The 11,980-nt window shown below is 39.1% G+C and overlaps 1 non-coding gene across 1 annotated transcript; it reads right to left on the minus strand.

The window, feature by feature from the left end:
* Positions 1 to 752: 752 nt before the first annotated feature.
* LOC112725292 (small nucleolar RNA R71) lies at positions 753 to 860 on the minus strand. Its single transcript, XR_003164410.1, has one exon. It is a non-coding gene; the product is annotated as a small nucleolar RNA R71 (small nucleolar RNA).
* Positions 861 to 11,980: the final 11,120 nt, after the last annotated feature.

An 11,980-nucleotide genomic window follows, 5' to 3' on the forward strand; every position in this document is an offset into this window, starting at 1 on the left:
CAAAATAATTTTCGAAAATTATTCCTCCCCCATCTCATTCTATTTATTCATTCATATCCTGACATCTCACATCTCAAAGCCTCCTCACAGTTGTGTTTCTTCCTTTACATCACATCCTTTATCTCCCCCTCTTCTTCCACTCACAAAGGGATCCCTATACTGTGGTATAAAGGATCTCTATTATTATTATCATTTTTCTGGCCATTCTTCCTTGTCATATGAGCAGGAGCAAGGATAAGAAAATTCTTGTGGAAGCAGATCCAGAACCTGAAAGGACTCTGAAGAGAAAATTAAGAGAAGCTAAAATACAACAATCCAGAGATAACCTTTCAGAAATTTTCGAACAGGCAGAGGAGATAGCAGGCGGAAATAATAATAATGAAAGGAGGATGCATGGTGACATCACTGCACCTAATTCCAATTTACATGGAAGAAGCATCTCCATTCCTGCCATTGGAGCAAACAACTTTGAGCTGAAACCTCAATTAGTTTCTCTAATGCAGCAGAACTGCAAGTTTCATGGACTTCCATCTGAAGATCCTTTTCAGTTCTTAACTGAATTCTTGCAGATATGTGATACTGTTAAGACTAATGGAGTAGATCCTGAAGTCTACAGGCTCATGCTTTTCCCTTTTGCTGTAAGAGACAGAGCTAGATTATGGTTGGATTCTCAACCTAAAGACAGCCTGAACTCTTGGGATAAGCTGGTCACGGCTTTCTTAGCCAAGTACTTTCCTCCTCAAAAGCTGAGCAAGCTTAGAGCTGATGTTCAAACCTTCAGACAGAAAGAAGGTGAATCTCTCTATGAAGCTTGGGAAAGATACAAACAGTTGACCAAAAAGTGTCCTTCTAACATGCTTTCAGAATGGACCATCCTGGATATATTCTATGATGGTCTGTCTGAGTTATCTAAGATGTCATTGGACACTTCTGCAGGTGGATCCATTCACCTAAAGAAAACGCCTGCAGAAGCTCAAGAACTCATTGACATGGTTGCTAATAACCAGTTCATGTACACTTCTGAAAGGAATCCTGTAATCAATGGGACGCCTATGAAGAAGGGAGTTCTTGAAGTTGATACTCTGAATGCCATATTGGCTCAGAATAAAATATTGACTCAGCAAGTCAATATGATCTCTCAGAGTCTGCATGGAATGCAAGCTGCATCCAACAGTACTCAAGAGGCATCTTCTGAAGAAGAAGCCTGTGATCCTGAGAACCCTGCAATAGCAGAGGTAAATTACTTAGGTGAACCTTATGGAAACACCTATAACTCAACATGGAGAAATCATCCAAATTTCTCATGGAAGGATCAAAAGCCCCAACAAGGCTTTAATAATGGTGAAAGAAACAGGTTTAGCAATAGCAAGCCTTTTCCATCATCAACTCAGCAACAGACAGAGAACTCTGAACAAAATGCTTCTAATTTAGCAAATCTAGTCTCTGATCTATCTAAGGCCACTGTAAGTTTCATGAATGAAACAAGGTCTTCCATTAGAAATCTGGAAGCACAAGTGGGCCAGCTGAGTAAAAGGATCACTGAAATCCCTCCTAGTACTCTCCCAAGCAATACAGAAGAGAACCCAAAAGGAGAGTGCAAGGCCATTGACATAAGCGCCATGGCCGAACCTGTGAGGAGAGGAGAGGACGTGAATCCCAAGGAGGAAGACCTCCTGGGACGTCCAGTGGTCAATAAGGAGCTTCCCTCTGAGGAACCAAAGGACTCTGAGGCTCATCTAGAGACCATAGAGATTCCATTGAACCTCCTTATGCCCTTCATGAGCTCTGATGAGTATTCCTCTTCTGAAGAGAATGAGGATGTTACTGAAGAGCAAACTGCCAAGTTTCTTGGTGCAATCATGAAGCTGAATGCCAAATTATTTGGCATTGATGCTTGGGAAGTTGAACCTCCCTTGTTCATCAATGAACTAAGTGATCTGGATCAACTGACATTGCCTCAGAAGAGACAGGATCCTGGAAAGTTCATAATCCCTTGTACCATAGGCACCATGATCTTTAAGGCTCTGTGTGACCTTGGTTCAGGGATAAACCTCATGCCCCTCTCTGTAATAGAGAAACTGGGAATCTATGTGGTGCAAGCTGCTAAAATCTCATTGGAGATGGCAGACAGCTCAAGAAAACAGGCTTATGGACAAGTAGAAGATGTATTAGTAAAGGTTGAGGGCCTTTACATACCTACTGATTTCATAGTCCTGGATACTGGAAAGGAAGAGGATGAATCCATCATCCTAGGAAGACCCTTCCTGGCCACAGCAAGAGCTGTGATTGATGTTGACAGAGGTAAAATATTCCTTCATTGGAATGAGAACTCCCTTGTATTCAAAACTCAAGGATCTCCCTCTGCAACCATGGAGAGGAAGCAGGAAAAGCTTCTCTCCAAGCAGAGTCAACCAGAGCCCCCACAGTCAAACTCTAAGTTTGGTGTTGGGAGGCCACAACCAAACTCTAAGTTTGGTGTTGAACTCCCATATCCAAACTCTAAGTTTGGTGTTGGAGAGTCTCAACAAAGCTCTGCACATCTGTGAGGCTCCATGAGAGCCCACTGTCAAGCTATTGACATTAAAGAAGCGCTTGTTGGGAGGCAACCCAATGTTGATCTAATTCTTATTTTTATTATTTTTCATGTTTTCTTAGGTTCATGATCATGTGGAGTCACAAAATAAATATAAAAATTGAAAACGGAATCAAAAACAGCAGAAGAAAAATCACACCCTGGAGGAGCATCTGTCTGGCGTTCAAACGCCAGAACAGAGCATAGTTCTGGCGCTGAACGCCCAGAATGGGAGCATCCTGGCGCTGAACGCCCAGAACAAGCATGGTTCTGGCGTTCAACGCCAGAAATGGCAGCAAATGGGCGTTGAACGCCCAAAATGGGCACCAACCTGGCACTGAACGCCCAGAGTTGTGTGCAAGGGCATTTTGCATGCCTAAATTGGTGCAGGGATGTAAATGCCTTGACACCTCAAGATCTGTGGACCTTACAGGATCACCTCAGGATCTGTGGACCCCACAGGATCCCCACCTACCTCCACTCACTCTCTTCTCTCTTCTCAATCATCCTCTATTCCCAATAAACACTCTTCCCTATTAACTCTTTACCACTCACATCCAAACACCCACTTTCCTTCAAAATTCAACATCTCTTTCCCACCCAATCCCACCCATATGGCCGAATACACATCTCCCTCCATCTCCTCCATATCTTCTTCTTATTCTTCTATTCTTTCTTCTTTTGCTCGAGGGCGAGCAACATTCTAAGTTTGGTGTGGTAAAAAGCATAGCTTTTTTGTTTTTTCCATAACCATTGATGGCACCTAAGGCCAGAGAAGCCTCTAGAAAGAGAAAAGGGAAGACAAAAGCTTCCATCAAGGGTCTATAGCTCAGTGGTAGAACATTTGACTGTAAATCAAGAGATCCCTGAGATACCTCAGGGGATACATTTTCTTCCACACAATTATTGGAAGCAACTAAGGGTGGAACATCAAGAGCACTCCATCATCCTTCATGAAATCAGAGAAGATCTAAAAGCAATGAAGGAGGAGCAACAAAGACAAGGAAGAGACATAGAAGAGCTCAAGGACATCATTGGTTCCTCAAGAAGGAAACGCCACCATCACTAAGGTGGATTCATTCCTTGTTCTTGCTTTCTCTGTTTTTCGTTTTCTATGTTATGTGCTTATCTATGTTTGTGCCTTCATTACATGATCATTAGTAGTTAGTAACTTTGTCTTAAAGATATGAATGTCCTATGAATCCATCACCTCTCTTAAATGAAAAATGTTTTAACTCAAAAGAACAAGAAGTACATGAGTTTCGAATTTAAACTTGAACTTAGTTTAATTATATTGATGTGGTGACAATGCTTCTTGTTTTTTGAATGTATGCTTGAACAGTGCATATGTCTTTTGAAGTTGTTGTTTAAGAATGTTAAATATGTTGGCTCTTGAAAGAATGATGACTAGGAGACATGTTATTCGATAATCTGAAAAATCATAAAAATGATTCTTGAAGCAAGAAAAAGCAGCAAAGAACAAAGCTTGCAGAAAAAAAAAAAAGGGCGAAAAAAAAAAATAGAAAGAAAAAGAAAAAGCAAGCAGAAAAAGCCAATAACCCTTAAAACCAAAAGGCAAGGGCAAATAAAAAGGATCCCAAGGCTTTGAGCATCAGTGGATAGGAGGGCCTAAAGGAATAAAATCCTGGTCTAAGCGGCTAAACCAAGCTGTCCCTAACCATGTGCTTGTGGCGTGTAGGTGTCAAGTGAAAACTTGAGACTGAGCGGTTAAAGTCAAGGTCCAAAGCAAAAAAAAAAGAGTGTGCTTAAGAACCCTGGACACCTCTAATTGGGGATTTTAGCAAAGCTGAGTCACAATCTGAAAAGGTTCACCCAATTATGTGTCTGTGGCATTTATGTATCCGGTGGTAATACTGGAAAACAAAGTGCTTAGGGCCACGGCCAAGACTCATAAAATAGCTGTGTTCAAGAATCATCATACTGAACTAGGAGAATCAATAACACTATCTGAACTCTGAGTTCCTATAGATGCCAATCATTCTGAACCTCAATGGATAAAGTGAGATGCCAAAACTATTCAAGAGGCAAAAAGCTATAAGTCCCGCTCATATGATTGAAGCTCTGTTTCATTGATAGTTTGGAATTTATAGTATATTCTATTCTTTTTATCCTATTTTGATTTTCAGTTGCTTGGGGACAAGCAACAATTTAAGTTTGGTGTTGTGATGAGCGGATAATTTATACGCTTTTTGACATTGTTTTTAGTATGTTTTTAGTAGGATCTAGTTACTTTTAGGGATGTTTTTAATAGATTTTGTGTTAAATTCATATTTCTGGACTTTACTATGAGTTTGTGTGTTTTTCTATGATTTCAGGTATTTTCTGGCTGAAATTGAGGGACTTGAGCAAAAATCAGATTCAGAGGTTGAAGAAGGACTGCTGATGCTGTTGGATTCTGACCTCCCTGCACTCAAAGTGGATTTTCTTGAGCTACAGAACTCAAAATGGCGCGCTTTTAATTGCGTTGGAAAGTAGACATCCAGGGCTTTCCAGCAATATATAATAGTCCATACTTTGGCCAAGAATTGACGACGTAAACTGGCGTTCAATGCCAGCCTTCTGCCCAAATCTGGCGTCCAGCGCCAGAAAAGGATCCAAAACCAGAGTTGAACGCCCAAACTAGCACAAAAACTGGCGTTCAACTCCACAAATGGCCTCTGCACGTGTAACACTCAAGCTCAGCCCAAACACACACCAAGTGGGCCCCGAAAGTGGATTTATACATCAAATACTTACTCATGTAAACCCTAGTAGCTAGTTTATTATAAATAGGACCTCTTACTATTGTATTAGACATCTTTGGACGCCTGGTTCTTAGATCAGAGGGGCTGGCCATCTCGGCCATGCCTGGACCTTCACTTATGTATTTTCAACGGTAGAGTTTCTACACTCCATAGATTAAGGTGTGGAGCTCTGCTGTTCCTCAAAGATTAATGCAAAGTACTACTGTTTTCTATTCAATTCTTCTTATTTCGCTTCTAAGATATCCATTCGCACCCAAGAACGTGATGAAGGTGATGATTATGTGTGACGCTCATCATCCTTCTCCCCTATGAACGTGTGCCTGACAAACACTTCTGTTCTACATGAATTAAGCTAGAATGAATATCTCTTAGATCTCCTAACCAGAATCTTCGTGGCGTAAGCTAGAATGATGGCGGCATTCAAGAGAATCCGGAAGGTCTAAACCTTGTCCGTGGTATTCTGAGTAGGATTCAATGATTGAATGACTGTGACGAGCTTCAAACTCGCGATTGCAGGGCGTTAGTGACAGACGCAAAAGGATAGTAAATCCTATTCCAGCATGATCGAGAACCAACAGATGAATAGCCGTGCCGTGACAGGGTGCGTGAGCAGATTATTCACTGAGAGGATAAGATGAAGCCATTGGCAAGGGTGATGCCTCCAGACGATTAGCCATGCCGTGACAGGGCATTGGATCATTTTCCCGAGAGATGACCGAAAGTAGCCATTGACAGTGGTGATGTATCACATAAAGCCAGCCATGGAAAGGAGTGAGACTGATTGGATGAAGATAGCAGGAAAGCAGAGGTTCAGAGGAACGAAAAGCATCTCCATTCGCTTATCTGAAATTCCTACCAATGATTTACATAAGTATCTCTATCCCTATTTTATTATATAATATTCGAAAACACCATTATCACTTTATATCTGCCTGACTGAGATTTACAAGATGACCATAGCTTGCTTCATACCAACAATCTCCGTGGGATTCGACCCTTACTCACGTAAGGTATTACTTGGACGACCCAGTGCACTTGCTGGTTAGTTGTATCGAAGTTGTGACAATTATGAATTAAGATCAGAGCACCAAGCTCTGGAGCCATTACCAGGATTTGTTCGAGCCTGGAGATCACAATTTCGTGCACCACACATCTTAGCATGCACCGAGGACGGTGCAATCTTTAAGTGTGGAGAGGTCGATACCGATCTCCATTGGTTAGTTACTCTTCTATCTCAACACCAATGGTTTATTTTCCTTGTTAGTTGTTGCATTTGCATGTTTGATTGCACGATTATTTGATTTTGTGCATATTTTATCACTTGGTTGAAGTAATATTTTCTTTTTCAAGAAACCTTTTAGAGCATTTCACTAATTTGAATAAAATTTAATGTTAAACTTGTTTGAAGAAATATTATACTGGAACATGGTTTAGAGCTTGAACACACAAAACCTGTGAAATTTTTGAGCCTATTTGAATTGGTTGCATTTTACCAACCAATATTTTATTTTTGGTGTGTGTTTTTCTCTCTAAAATTATGATCTTTGTCTTGCTTAATTCTATATTTCCATTATTTGATGTATGCATACACTTACATGATTGAGGCCTTTATTTCACTGAGCTTACATACCCATATGGCCTTACCCTTTTATTATTCTTTGCAAACCAATGTTGAGCCTATTATACCCCTTTGTTCTTTACTTTAGCACATCATTAACTCTAAGCGGAAAACAATAATGTCCTTAATTTAAATCCTTGGTTAGCTTAGACTAGTGAGAGTGCTCATGAATTAAGTGTGGGAAAGTTAAATTTGGAAACATTTGGTTTGAGAATTGAGTATGTTAGAATTTTCTGAAAATGTAAAAAAAAATGTTTAGGACATGATTCATGCATCCAATAATTTAATCATATGCATTGAGAAAAATAAAAGAAAAAAATATATATATATATAAAAGAGAAGTGAGAAAAAGAAAAGAAAAAAGAGCAATTAAGCAAAAAGGGGACAAAATGCCCCAAAGTAAGTGGTGAAAGCAATGCATATGTACTGTACTTGAAATTAGAATGCATGAATATGTGGAAAATATGGTTAATGGATAGTTAGATGTGGTATTATGGTTACATGGATTGTTTAAAGTTAGGTGGAAAGTTTAAGTTAATTAAGAATTCAGATTTTAGTCCACTTGGCCAAATACAATCCTAACTTGACCCTAACCCCATTACAACCCTTAAAAGACCTCTTGATATGTGTATCTGTGCATTAAATTTATGTTGATTGTTAGATGAAGAGCAAGCCTTAGAAAGCAAGGTTAGTAGAGAATTGAGAGAATCGAATCTAAAACACTTAAGTGATTAGAGTGTATACACTTCCAGTGAGGGTTCGATGCTCGATTATTTGTTCCCGACTTTCACAAGCTATTTTCTTTTACAGGTCTATTTATACTTCATTTTTATGAGTTGAATTAGTGAAATCCAGTTTATATTTGTTCTTAAAAGATTTCTTTACTTTTAACCAAGTAGGAAAAATCATTCTGCATGTAGTTACATATATAGGTTGCATTGCATACTCTCTATCATTCATCTTCACTTCTTTATAGCTTCTCTTAAGATTAGCATGAGGACATGCTATTGTTTAAGTGTGGGGAGGTTGATAAACCACTATTTCATGGTTTATCTTATGCTCAATTGAGTGGTTTTTATCAACTCTTTACCCACTTATTCATACTATTTGCATGGTTTTACATTTGCCTTCCTAATTATGTGCTTTGATTGAAAACATGCTTCTTTGGCTTTAAGTTCCCTATGTTTAATCTTCTCTTATTACCATTAGATGCCTTGATATGTGTGTTAAGTGATTTCAGAGATTACAGGATAGGAATGGCTCAGAGGATGGAAAGGAAGCATGCAAAAGTGGAAGGAATACAAGAATTTGGAGAAATTGCTAAGCTGTCCAGCCTGACCTCTTCGCACTCAAACGGCTATAACTTTAGCTACAGAGATCCAAACGATGCGGTTTTAGTTGCGTTGGAAAGTTAACGTCCGGGGCTTTGATTTGATATATAATATGTCATCGTTTTCCTGACGCTAGGTGACGTGAACGTGCGCTCCACGCGAACACATTGCAGTTCCAAAAATCAGCGTGGCAGATTTCTTCTCCAGCGATTTCTGGGCTGTTTTCGACCCAGTTTTCGGCCCGAAAAATACAGATTAGAGGCTATAAAGTGGGAGAATCCATTCATTCATAAATATAAGCTCATAATTCATAATTTTAGATTTTTAGATGTAGTTTTTAGAGAGAGAGGTTCTCTCCTCTCTCTTAGGATTTAGTTTTAGGATTTAGGATTATTTCTTCTTCATCACAGGTTCAATATTCCTTTTATTTATTTTCCCAATTCAATTTATGAACTCTTCCATGTTACATTTGATATCTTTATTAGTACAACTTGAGGTATTTCAGAATTATGATTGCTTTCCTTTATTTATATAAATAATTTGAATTTTTCCCTTTTGGCTTTGGTTGAGTCATTGGAGACACTTGAGTTATCAAACTCATTGTTGACTGAAAATTAGAATTCTTCAAGAATTAAGTCGAGTTCCAATAACTCTAGCCTTTCCCAAGGAAAGACAAGGACCTGAGGAACCGAAATTAATTCATCCACTTAACTTACCTTCATAGTTAGAGGTTAACAAAGTGGGAGAAAAATCCAATTCTCATCACAATTGATAAGGATAACTAGGATATGACTTCCAGTTCTAATACCTTGCCAAGAGTTTATTTTATTATTACTATTTTATTTTTCTTATCATTTAACATACTGGTTTCTTACTTTCAAAACCCCGAATTTACAAGACTCATAACCAAAAATAAGAACACCTCCCTGCAATTCCTTGAGAAGACGACCCGAGGTTTAAATACTCGGTTATCAATTTTAAAGGGGTTTGTTACTTGTGACAACCAAAACTTTTGTAAGAAAGGTTGATTTCTTGGTTTAGTAACTATACTTGCAACGAGAGTTTACTATAACCTCTAAACCATCAATCTTCAGTTCTTCAGAAGGTCCCTACACAGTAGAGAAGGCAGAGCCATACGGAGTCTTTCACCTGAGTCATCCTTCAATCTCCAAATTTATTAAGGTCAATGGACATCGCTTGAAGTCATGGTGAGAAGATGAAGAAAAACAAGGAGCTGGAGATCTTCCTATTGGAGGATCCATTAACAGCAGAAGACTGAGCTACTGGACTGTCCAACTTAAGGACGTTAAAGAAAAGTGCTAGGTGGGAGATAACCCACCATGGTACGATCTTTCAGTTTCCTTCTTAACATTATTTTATTTTATTTTATTTTGTTTTGTTTTTCTCAGTATCCATTCCTCATCTCTGCATAAATTAGCTGCATACTGCATTCTGCATAAAAAAAATGCACACGACGCACAAGTGTCACTGACGCGTACGCGTCATATGTGTGTGTGTGCAATATATGGATTGAACAGAAAGTTGCGCGGGAGTGGCGCAGGAAGGGTGCATTGCACACCAACTGACCCACGCGTACGTGTCCCTGACGCGTGCGCATCGATCAAAATTTTGGCACTCCACGCGTACACGGGGACGATAAAATCGGCGTAAATGAGGATTTTGGCAGAGAGTTGTGATGGTGTGGGGCTGGAACTGTGCTAGGCGCAAAAATCCTATCACGTGTACACGTCCCTGATGCGTACGCGTCATTTTGCCATCCAGCCAATCCACGCGTGCGCCTCCCTGACGCTCACGCGTTGCCCCAAATTTTTGCAAACGCACGTAATGAACAGAGAGTTATGGGTGCGCGAGGCTGCCTCCGCGCCAATTGCACAATTCAAGTCACGCGTACACGTCCCTGACGCGCACGCATTGATTGGAAAAAACGCGATCCACGCGTACGCGTGAAGCACGCGTACGCGTCACATGCGATGCACAACTTAAACACCTCAGTGCCTAATTTCCAATCTTCCACCCCTCCAATCCTAATTCTTCTCAATCCTAATTATCTCCTTCTTCTTCTTCTTTCTTCCTTCTTCCTTATTCTTTCTTACTTTCTATTACTTTCTTCCTTTCCTCTTCATCTTCTTCATCAAGGTTCTTCTCTTCTTCCCTTTTTACTTTTCTTTCATTATTATCCTACTTTATGTTTCCTTCTTCTTTTTCTTTTACATTCATGATTTATTTTTCTTTCTTCTTTCATGCATTTTTCATGTTGGTGTTGGAATTTTATTTAGGTCTTACCTTACTTTAATGAAGCTTGTGAACATTATGAGGAGTGATTTGACAATTGATATCTTATTTTGGGCTCTCTTATACATTTGGATTACATTATTTTTATTCTTATGATCCCTTGCACACCACGTGTTTGTGAAAAAGCTTTTATGGCGCTTGGAATCCTATTTTCTTTTACTCTTTTACTTATATGCCTCTTTTTCACAACACTTGGATTCCACATCTATTTGAGATCATTATTCACAATTGTCATCATTACATATGCTCTTTTATTTGGCACACTTATTACTTGATGCTTGATTCATGCTTCTCATGCCTATTACTTGCATGCTTTTACCATCTTGCATCTAAGTTTATGAATTGTCCTTTTGATCTTTATTGTTGTCTTACATACATGTTGTAACTACCATGTTGTTGGGCTAACATCTTTCCTTTGGCATTCATTATCACTTGGAATTCCCTCCCTTCCGGTCTTAGTATCTATAGTTAATATTCCTCCTTTTCTTTCTTCTTTAGACATGGGTACCAAGAAAGGAAAAGAGAAAGCCCCCGACAAGACCCCAGCAAAGAGAGGAACCAAGAGAACACTGGCAAAGGCACTTCCATCTACCAGTGTCAAGCCACCAACAAAGCGGGTGAAGAGGATCATTAAAGTTGATTTATCAGAGAAAGCCTTTCCCACCCCAAACTCCCCTTCATCCAATAGCACAGGCAGCCAAGGCAAACCAGACACTAGAGGTGACGCTTCCAGCACTTCCTTGCTCCTTACTGATGGCACGGAGGACCATGCCAAGCTTTAAGTATGGGGAGGTCAGTCCCTGACGTCCAGAGGTAACTTCTCTAGCTCTTAACACCAACATTTTTAATTTTTCTTTTGATTAGTTAGGATAGATTGCATATTAATAATCATTTGCATGTATGTTTTGCTTGGTTAAAGTGATGAGTTTCTGTTCAAGACCCTTTTTTTATAACATTTCACTAATTTAAATTGAAAATTTTTGAAAAACTTGTTTGAAGTTGTATTTGGAACATGAATTATAAGCTATGAACACACAACCTGTGAGACTTGAGCTTAACTACATGGTTACACTATTTAACCATAATATTTGATTTTTGTGTGTTTTCTTCTCTATAATTGCAATCTTTATTTTGTTCCACTCTATATGTCTAATGTTTAGTGTATTTACATGCTTGCATATGACTGAGGCCATCATTTGTTGTATCTCACTTATCCCAAATAGCCTACCCTTTAAATCACCTTTGTTAGTCACCTTGAGCCTTTTTATCCCTATTTGTTCTATATTTTACCACATTACTAGCCTTAAGCAGAAAAACAAATTAAATACCCCAATTGAATCTTTGGTTAGCTTAAGATAGAGATCGTGTGTCAATTAAGTAT

This window comes from Arachis hypogaea, chromosome 11, assembly GCF_003086295.3.
Source record: "Arachis hypogaea cultivar Tifrunner chromosome 11, arahy.Tifrunner.gnm2.J5K5, whole genome shotgun sequence".
In the NCBI taxonomy this organism is placed as follows: domain Eukaryota; kingdom Viridiplantae; phylum Streptophyta; class Magnoliopsida; order Fabales; family Fabaceae; genus Arachis; species Arachis hypogaea.